General features: G+C 39.1%; 1 pseudogene; it reads right to left on the reverse strand.

The window, feature by feature from the left end:
• Positions 1-208: 208 nt before the first annotated feature.
• Positions 209-6,592, reverse strand: LOC116101246 (annotated as a pseudogene).
• Positions 6,593-11,067: the final 4,475 nt, after the last annotated feature.

The raw sequence follows: 11,067 nt of genomic DNA on the forward strand, positions 1-11,067 counted from the left end.
ATCATGCATTTACTCATCATAGGGGCACCTGCTGAGGTAGACTTAGTGATGGGCACTTGGATGTCTCTTTCTTCCTACTGGTAGCCTAAGGGCTGACAGCATACATTTGGGTGTCTCACCCAAGTTATTTCCTACAAAGTATTTTTCCACTGTACTGAAGCTATACTCTGCAATGTTTACAATCCAGGAGCAGTGTGCTTGGTGCTATTCACTGTAACTTCTTGTAGGTCTGTGACATAGAACAATAGAGAATGTCTAATAAAATCATAGCTGAATACCTCTGTAATTCTGGAACTGTTTTTACAGTGTGTATGCACACATATAATCCTGACAGAATGACCTTTTCAACTGCTCTCCAATTTCCTCAGAAGTCAGGGGTGAGGCATTCTATGAAGATTCTTGAATTTCTTTCCTTCAAGAATGACACCATCTTGGCAATGTGTTCAGTTCCCCTGTCAGGCACATCATCTAGATCCACAGATGTCAGGTCAACATAATCTAGATCCCACTCTGCAATTGTGTTGGACACATTGTAGGGCACATTGGCATCCAGTGGAGGGGAATTTCTTTTGGTCTTAACAGAACAAAATCTTCAACCTTTTGTACATGTGTCTCCCCTCAACATGATCGTAGCTGTGGCTGTGGCAGATCTTCTACTTCTCCAATGCTCTCCAAGGTTGAAGCATTGGGCTTCTTGACATTCTGTCTGGGGGTTTAAATTCTGTGGTATATTTTTCAGTTTACTGCAATTTTGATCATGGGTATCTCTAACTTTAGTCTTAACCTTTCTCCTTTCTAATCTTTAAATTTCCTTTATATCCATCCCAAGTACTCTTGTCCAAAAGATCGCCAGATACAAAATCTTGAAGGTCTGATCCATTATGTAAATATCTGCCACCCCTTTTAAATTTCAAAGAATTTAATGCTCTAACCTGTCTGTATAAATATCTTCCAAATACTTAACATGTCACATAGTCATGTCTTCTATTCTTAAAACATGTATTAAATGTATGTTGTCAACAAGTTTAAACTGATTTACTTAAGATGTGCTACACTGTGAATATGTTATTCTTGATGAGACACAGACATTTAAAAGTATATCTGGGATAATATCCCTAATTTTGGACTTGAGATAAGCAACAATTTTCTTGCTACTCATCTGGAACCTCTGCAGGTCTTAGGAGGGTCAAGGAGTCTAGAGACCCTGACTTGGTAATTTTGTCTTATTTATTTTATGTTTATTTTGGTCATTGTTATTTGTTTAATTTTTTATTGACAGAGAGAGAAAGAACATGAAGTTGGGTAGGTATGAAGAATCTGGATTGAGGAAGGGGAAAATATGACCAGAATCTATTGTGTGTAAAATATTCAAAAATAAAGTTTTAAAAATCTGGCTATCAGGCCTTTATTATGGTAATGAGGCTTTGATATGATGAGTCTGTAGCATATCATTGATGCTTTGCCAAGCACAGGGAACAAAATTTTGCATGCATATTAAATGAGAGATGATGATATCAACAGACATAAAGTCATCATAAAAATGAGGGTAGTACAAAAATATTTACATGCTTAAATAAACATCTCCCCAGGACACTACTGGTGTGGGTTTCATAACCAACCACTAATTTCCAAAACACAGAAAAAGGCATTGATGAGCTTAGCAAGTTAGTGGTGGCATTTAATAAGGATATGGTGTTGTAACCAGCCTGGAAGAAACAAAGGTATTCTAAAGAGACACTTGTCTTTCAACCTGCCTTTCAGACCATTAAAACAAAGGTTGCCAAAAAAATGAGAATTCCTTGTAGGATCCTCATATTGGGGGAAGGAAAGGATGCTAGTCAGAAGAAGAATTGTCTCTTGGAAACTTAATTCACACAGTCCTAACTAGTCAGGCCATAATAGTGGATAAGTTTGAAGCCCAGTTAATGATAGGTCAGTAGTGGGTGGGACCATACCTTGACTGAAACTGCTTAGATGTGCATATTTTTGTCACTTTATTTAAACATTCATCTCATTTCAGGACAGAGATTTGGAAGATAGACTCAAAAGTTCATTGGATCTCTTTGTCCCTCTTTCCGGAGTGGCCACATTGAATAAATTCCCCCTGACTGCTTTATAATAGTAGTTTGTCTTTCCTAATTGCTTTAAGGACTTGAATTGATGTACAGCTTCTTATTCCTGAGTTAAATAACAATGTTATTGTGAACTATGTATTTGCTTTGAGTTGGCACCCAAGAATGGCAGTACCATTGATAATGTTGAAAATGAGTCTGGGCTCCACTCAGGCTGGATTCTGATGTGTAAAAAAAATTGGTGGCTGGCAACCAAAAGTCTAAAATTAGCATTCTTCAGAATCTTGTTGGAGTGGGTTTCTGATTGTCAGGGAGAGCTACCACCTCCCTGATTTGCCCCTCCAGCTGACTACCTCTAGCAATATCATCTAGTTGCCTAGTAACACATACTTACAACACATACCAACGTCCTCATGCTACCTTTTGGGCTATTCTGGTTTACAGCTTCCCTTCCTCTACAATCCTTTTAAAACTGGCAAAGCTTCCCCTCCAGTTTTCTATTCTCTCTGCCCCCTAGGAGATAGCCATGGAAATTTTGAATTTCTTTAAGTAAACCTTTCTTTCTGTCCACTGAGCAGCCGAGTTTAGAGGTTTCCTTATGCCCTCACTAACATTGGGGAAAATGCACAATTTTCTTTTGGTGCTTTTCGAACTTAAATTATAGAATGCCTTAGGGAGATTGCACTTACAAAATTTTCCACTTTCTACACTACAAAACAGATACATATTAAGAGGATGACACCGTTAAGATTTTGATCTTGATATTTGATCGGACTAGTCATTCATAGCTTCTGTCTCTTAAGATACTGGGCAGTAGTGGACAGCCTCAGCAACACTGAAAAGAAACAAAGAGTACCACCATGTGCTGTTGCTGAACCACAAGGTTTTGTAGACTAGATCATTGAAGTGCATATTCATCTTATGATATTTTCCAGTTATCTTGAGCTTATTAAGACAAAGCTTCATTGTAGTAAAAGGGCATCTGCATTGTGTAGTTGTAAAGGAAGTGCTAGAACTGGGTTCCAGAATAACCTTTCTTCCTTGTTTATCTGTACATAATAACTGGGCCTTCTTTTTCAGCTGTATATAATAACCTCATCTCCCTGTTCAACTTTATATAACCTTGAGCTTCCAGAGAACGGTGGCTTCTCCATCAGAGTTCAGACCACTCCATTTCAGCTTTTGTGTATCTATATGTCTGTCATTTCTTTATTCTATTGTCACTGTTAGTATTCCAAGACTCAAACCATGCAAAAACACAGTAGTGGTGGTCCTTCTGTATCCAGGTCTATGGTGCATCCCGGTTCCACTCCTGCTCATCTTGGACAATCCACTCACTATTAATTGTTCTTTCTTTCCCAAATGGTTTACTGACTATTTCCAGTATGAGAGAGACTAGGGTTGAAACCAGCAATGTAAATAAAACCAACCCATTGGCTTTTATTCTAGTCACTGAATGGCAGTTAATAAACACAAAACAGTCTCTAGGCCACATATTGAAATTCTCCACTGAAACTTCTTGGGCAAGATCAGCACAATTCAAATCACTCTTAGTAACAAAGTTGTCCATATTTCTACTAGGACAGTCCATTAAGCCCTACTTACAGCTTCCCACTGCTTTCCAAATCCAAAGTCCCAAAATCTACATTCTTCTAAAGAAAAGCATGGTCAGGCCTATCACATCAATACCAGCCCCTGGTACAAACTTCTGTCTTAGTTAGGGTTTTACTGCTGTGAAGAGACACCATGACCAAGGCAAACCTTATAAAGAACAACATTTAATGGGCCTGGATTATAGGATCAGAGGTTTAGTACATTATCATTGAGGCAGGAGCATGGCAGCATCTGGGCAGACATGGTGCAGGAGGAGCTGAGAGTTCTACATCTTCATCTGAAGGCTGCTATTGGAAGACTGAATTTCAGGCAGCTAGAATGAGAGTGTTAAAAGCCTACACCCACAGTGACACACCTTCTCCAACAGGCCCACACTTACTCCAACAGGGCCAAAACTTCTGATAGTGCCACTCCCTGGGCCAAGCATATACAAATCATAAAAATACCACTGGGCGTTTATCCACTTGTAGAAGGTACATGCCCATAGTGAGTTGTCACATATATCATGGGCTCTAGATGACAGACAGAGATAGTCCAAATTGCTTGATCCACTGTAACAAAGACCATCTCTGTTGCAAGTGTTCACAACAATGGAAGCACATACATAGGGAAATTTTCTACTGCTTTTATCATATTTTTTCTATGAAAAGTTGCTCTAAAAATAAAATATGTTGAAAAAGTAGACTAAAAAGAAAATATCTTGAAAAAGTGGTATGTGCACTCCAGATGACTCAGGAGGTGACAGACTGACCTAGTCTAAATGCTTTATTTTTGGCAATTGACATAAGGTAGAATCATCAAAGAATAGTTAGCATTAATTATGAAAATTTCTTTATAAGAGTTGGAGAGAAAGAGAAGTTGGATGGCTTGAGCATTATGAAGAGAGAGAACTGGAGACAGTTTAAAGAAGTAGACGATTGTGAGTGCTGAGTGGCCAGCCCTCCAACCCTCTATCCTGGGTCCATGGTAAGGCCCATCCTCAGCTGGACCATGAGAGCCATGAGTCAATGTCCATAGTTTACTAGAGAACTTGGGAACTTCCTTGTTTGCGGAAGCTGCCAGGGACTACATGGATGTCCAGGGGCTGTATAGAACTGTTGCTTCTCCTCACTGACTGCAGCACTCTGGAGACCTGGCCCTACCTCTCATTGGTGACAGCATTTGGGAGAGCTGTCCCTGGATGTTGTCTGAACACCACAACAGAGCTTTCCCATGTGATTGGGGAGCACATGAACCAACACAGAGGGTAAGAGCACAAGAAAGCTGATCCTGCCACTCCTCTTTTCTCTGCCATAAGGTAGCCTACACATGGGTGGTGGTGGTTGGAATGAGATGCCCTTTATCCCCTCGAACCCTGAGTCATTTGGGAGGGTAGACCACTAGGTCATGAGATTGATTGAACTGGCCCTGTCCTTCTCCAGCTGCAGAACTCAGGAGAGCAGTTCCTCTACCTCACCTGGTCAGCACAATAATTTTGACACAGGTCAAGGAGGTGCAGAAGAGTACCCAAGGGTCAGAGTATGGAGAGCTGGCCCTGCCGTGTGGTGTCATGGGTGCAGATGTGGTACTCCACCCCTCCTACTCCCCACTTGAGGTAATGGGGAGAGTTGGTCTGAGAGCCTAACAGTGGGAGTTCTAGCCATGACTCCCCACTGGCTGTAACAATCAAGAGAATGGGCCTTGTACCCTGCCTAGAAACACAGTAAATCTGGCCCTAATGGTGAAGGCACAGGATGTAGGAGCTGGAGAGCTGACTTATCCCCTCGCCGACTATAGCACTTTAGAGAGTAGGTCAAGCATGTTGACTGGGCAGCACAGTGGATCTGACTTTGGAGGCGAGGGTTGTGGTGAACTGGCCTCTGGGCCATGAGAGCAGGAGAACTGACTCTGCCTCCTGCCAGTGGTGAAATTGGGTAGCCTTGCTGAGGCAGTGCTGGAGAGCTTGCCATGATTGAGAAGACAAGGAAGATCAGGGCTATAGTCACATCAGCCTTCTTGCAGATCAGCATTATCTTCTACCAGTGATCTCCATGGTGTAGCATCAAGAATTTAAGAGAGAAATTTATTTATAAGTTATTTTATTAAATGATAGAACCCAGATTCAGAAAAAATAAAAATGCCATGTGTTTTCTCTCATATGTAGTTCTACACCTGCCCCGTGTGTGTGTGTGTGTGTGTGTGTGTGTGTGTGTGTGTGTGTGTATGTGTGTATGTGTGTGTGTGTGTGCATGTTTCTTGAAACTATGACAGGGACCATGAGAGGTATTGAAGAAGGAAGGAAGGACAATAGAACACATGAGCCATGAATGGAAAGAAGGCTATAGGGGGGAATGTACAATACAGACCAAAGGATGAGAGAAAGAAAAGGGGAAAAAAATCAACAAAATTTTCATTTGAAAACCCCAAAATGAAACCTAACATTTCAGATACTAGTTAAAAAATAAAATATTTGTAAATACTCAAGAGAAATAGACTCTCTAGGGAAAAAGACTAAGTTAAAGAGAGGAAGTTAAAGACAAGTAAGAAAAACATAAAAGTGTCTAAGCACGTGTAGCAGCTACAGAAGCAAGCTTCCTATTGCAAGACAAGCCTCGCATCTACAAGCATGTTTGTAATGATTAAATGAATGTTAAGTTGACAGAATATCTACTCAGGAGAAACCTCCAGGTGTATTGGTACTTCTTAAGACTAGGTTAGCATCTGGACATACATATGAAGAATCACCCCTTGAGCCTGTTGATGTATGACTAACCACCATAATGAACAGTGGCACCATTACCTGGGCTTGGGTCTTGAACTGAAAAAGATAAATAAATAAAAGCAGGAACTTCACTGAGTAAGGCATTCACTGCATTCTGCTTCCACACTGCAGACTGTGTGATCAGGTATCTCAGCAATGTCCCCATCATAAAAGGTGCACTCTGGATTTGTGAGTCAAAATAAAGCATTATCCTTTCTCACTTTAATTGTTTTGTCAAGATATGTTATAATAGTAAAAACAGATATTTGATTCATAAAATTGGCCAAGTGGCTTTTAGGCCTCTGTGAGAGGAATATGGAAGGCTTTGTTAACTTTGGGCTTGAAAAGCTCTCAAGTACTCTAAGAAGAGATAACTGGGTCATTCTTGTGGACAGTTGAAAGACAACAATGCTTAAAGAAACATATACAGTAGACACCTACCATGTGAGATTTTCAAAAGACTCTTCAGAGCCAGACTAGAGAGCATTTATTTTATATTCTGGAAAATAAAATTGCCTGCATTCTATCCATGTCCTGAGAACCTGAGTAAGGCTGAATTAAGAAGCAATAAACTAATTTGGTTCACAGAGGAATATGACATGGTTATTGAAGCATGCTCACATTTAGCATGAAATAGAGGGAAAGGAAGTTTAAAAAAAAAAGGTTTGCCAAAAAAAAGTGAAACCAAAGTTAAAAGTGTATGCAGAAAGTGCAGATAACAGTTTATTTGTAATTATGAACCAAAACCTTACTAACTTCAAAAAATAAAAAAGCCCAAGATAGTCTATCATAGGCCCCAATGCTAGATAAAAAGCTTCAAGATTTGTAATTTACCCTGTTGGGTTCGTCTGATAATTCTTTGATTTACTTCTACTCCTCCATTTTGGAGGAGAAATATTTACTCTGTGCCATTTTGTGTTGGAAGTATAGAATTAAATTTTACTTCATATGAACTCACAGTTGACTGCATTCATTGCGTGTCAAATGAGATTTGGACTTGGGATTTTAAACAGTGTTTGACTAGTTAAAGACTATGACGACTTTTGAACTTTGAGTGGAGATATGGTGATCTTATTACAATAGAGAAATATATCCACTCAAACCAGAAGTCCTCATAGTCTTTAACAACTCAAACACTGTTAAAATCCCAACTCAAAAATCTAATTTGTGACTCAAAGTGTAAGATAAATAACAAAGAATGGAACAGTTTAGATTAAAAGTGATGTATTTGGGCATCAAGTTGACACAGGGTGGATTTTTGAAACAATATTAATGGTTAACTTAATTAATGCAGAATCTGTACTCACTTATGAGAGAAGCCTTCAGACATACATGTGAGGAATTATTTAGATTATATTATCTCTGGGCACATCCTTGAGAGCTAATTTCGATTAATGTAATTAAGGTAAAAGATCCAATGTACAGGACATAGCCCCAGGATTGTATCCTGGACTTAAAAAGAAGGGGAAGCTAGCAGATTCTAAACCTTCATCATTTTCTTCTTTCTAGTTGAGGACACAGATGAACATGTGCCTCAGTGATTTCCCTGCCATATGTACTATGTCCTAAAATCACAAGGCAAAATGAACCCTTTCTCCATTATGTTGCTTTTGTAAGGGTATTTTACCACAACAGTGAGAAAAGCAACTCATAAAGGATCTAACCATTTAATTTATCTAGACATCACAAAAAATGAAGTATTCCTTAGCAAATTACTCTAGTCCCAAACTGTCCATGTAACATATTAGTATAAGCCTCCAATGAAGGTCTATGCAATATTCCCTGAAATCCTTAATTCTCTCCTTTACCTAATAATAAATTTTATGCTAACCTCATACACTGTTTTAATTTCATTCAGTTTCTGCTTGGTCAAACTTTTATTGGGCTTCTGGACATTTTCCTAAGTCTCTTGGTAAATAATTCTTTAAAATCTAGTTTGAGTAAAAGTTCTGTCATATGAGGTTAGTGTCTACCCTATAAGATCAGGCTCCTTATCTTCTTATACCACAGGTAACAAATGCCCATGAAGACCTTATATTTAGGCCAGCCTATTCATGATACCCCTTGTTCTTTGTAGTAATTTACCATGCATTATTACATACATATAGAAATTTACATGCTTCCATAACCTACCTAATTCAAATATCTCATATGCCCATGCTGTATTTGGGAGTTGAGTATGGACTTTCTCTTGCATGTCAGAAATCTATTACAGTAGTCCTTATTCTTGGAATCATGATGCTAAGTAAAATATTTATTCTTGTGCTTTAACAGGTATCATTGAATTGATTTTTTTTTCTTTAGTACACTCAGGTAAAAATTAGTCTGCCAAATGCACTCACTGATAAGTGGATAATAGCCCAGAAATTCAGAATACCCAAGATACAATTCATAGACCACATGAAGCTCAAGAAGAAGGAAGACCACAATGTGGATAATTTGGTCCTTCTTAGAAGGGGGATCAAAATACCCATGGTAGGAAATACAGAGACAACGTTTGGGTCAGAAACTGAAGGAAAGGCCATCTAGTGACTGTCTTACCTAGGGATCTATCCCATCTACAGTTACCCAACCCAGACACTATTGTGGATGCCAACAAGTACTTACTGATGGAGCCTGATATAGCTGACTCCGAGAGTCTCTGCCAGTGACTGACTAATACAGAAGTGGATGCTCCCAGCCATCCATTTGGAGGAGCTAGAGAAAGAACCCAAGGAGCTGAAGGGGTTTGCAGCCCCATAGGAAGAACAACACTATGAACCAACTAGTATCCCCAGAACTTCCAGGGTCTAAACCACTAACCAAAGAGTACGCATGGAGGGACCCATGGGACTAGCCATATATGTAGCAGAGGATGGCTTTGTGGAACATCAAAGAGAGGTAAGGCCCTTGGTGTCCTGAAGGCTTGATGCCCCAGTGTAGGGGAATGCCAGAACAGGGAAGCAGGAGAGAGTGGATTAGTAAGCAGGGAGAGGGGGGATGGGATGGAGGGTTGGAGGGGATAAAATATGCAATGGAAATAAAGAAAACATCTAATAAAAAATTAGTCTGCTAGGAAACATTTATTGTGTAGCGAATATTCAAAGGATCTCTTTTAAGTATGAGAAGGGCTATAAGATTTAATATCTGATATTCCACACATAGACATTTAATATAAGAATCCCTAAGGCAAAATATGAGTAAATAATAAGACTGTGATGTGGAATTCCAGCCTACATTGACCTGGAGTAATGAAAACAGCCTCCTGAGTCTTCATATGAGGTAGAATCTTCAAGGGTTTAATAAAATAAAAGGAGAGAGGTAGCATTGCAGTATCTCAGGCTGAAGATAGTTACCCAGAGTCCTAAGGCACAGTGACTTTCTTCCCTTTCAAGTCCAGGGCTATAAATCACAGCCTCTCGAGTATCTACGTTGGTTGACATTCAGTCTTCGTATCATTTCTGTTGCTGTGACAAATGCCCTGATCGAATGCAAATACAAGTAATGAAAGGGTTTATTTGACATGTGATTTTTAGATTATGTTACGAGTATTTAGTGTCAAGTCAAGGCAGAAACTTCAAACAGCTAATCACATTCAAAAGCAAAAAGAGAGTACCTAGTGTCCTGGCTTGCAACTTAATATTCAGCTAACCTTCTCCATTGCATACAGTTTCTGGCTGCAAACTAGAAAACATTCCATCCAAAAATGGCTGGGTCTTCCCACAGCAATTAAAAATCAAGACAATAAATACCCCACAGACATAACTATATCCATAAGGTTTATGGGTTTAGGATCTAGGCAACCACTCAATTGGGCCTCCCATTCCATGTAGTCCTAGGTCATGGCAAGTTAAATATCATGAAGTTGGTGGGAAGGGAGTGTGTGAGAGAGAAAAAAGGAAAGCAGTCAAAGTATACTGCATAAAACTCTTAAAATAAAATAATAAAATTAGCCGGAAAATGCTCCAGTCCTGATTACACATAGATTTTCCATAAGAAAACAGACTACTTTCTACCTTCTGTCCCCTCAGGCCCCAGCTGACTTCAATCTCCAAAATAATTTGAAAAATTAGTTTTGCCTCTTTAAACTGAGATAGTATCCACAATGGGAAACATATCTGTATTTTTTAAAAATGACTTCCTCTTTAACCTGCTGTGGCTTAATGAGCACATCTCTTCTGGGACCCATTTCACTGCCTGCACATGCTTTATACATGTGTAATTCCATGATTAGAGGACTGCAGGGACAAAACCTTGAAGTCTGCCTTATACTGCACTGTAATTACATATAAATTCAAGCAAGGGAGTAGATTTTATAAAATTCTTTTGTCAGCATTACATTTAAGAGTGGATGGAGGAGAAGACCAGAATATCTGGCTGGAAGATGACAAATTTCCTCATAGCTCTGTGTTGTCTGCAGTTGAACAGTGGGTGGTCCTATAATTTTGAATTTTGATTGTGATGATTGTTTTCTTAAATATATAATTGAATTGAATTTATAAATTTCACATGGTGAGAGATTGATAAAAATAATGGTGATATAGGACAATTTTAAAAACATACTGTGACAAAAGTCACATAGTTTGCCCAGGCACCTGTCTGTCTTTCTCTTTCAGAGTGTGCTTCAAAGTACTCAGAACAGCATCCAGCTTAAAACTTACG

Source organism: Mastomys coucha, unplaced genomic scaffold (assembly GCF_008632895.1).
Source record: "Mastomys coucha isolate ucsf_1 unplaced genomic scaffold, UCSF_Mcou_1 pScaffold21, whole genome shotgun sequence".
NCBI classification, from domain to species: domain Eukaryota; kingdom Metazoa; phylum Chordata; class Mammalia; order Rodentia; family Muridae; genus Mastomys; species Mastomys coucha.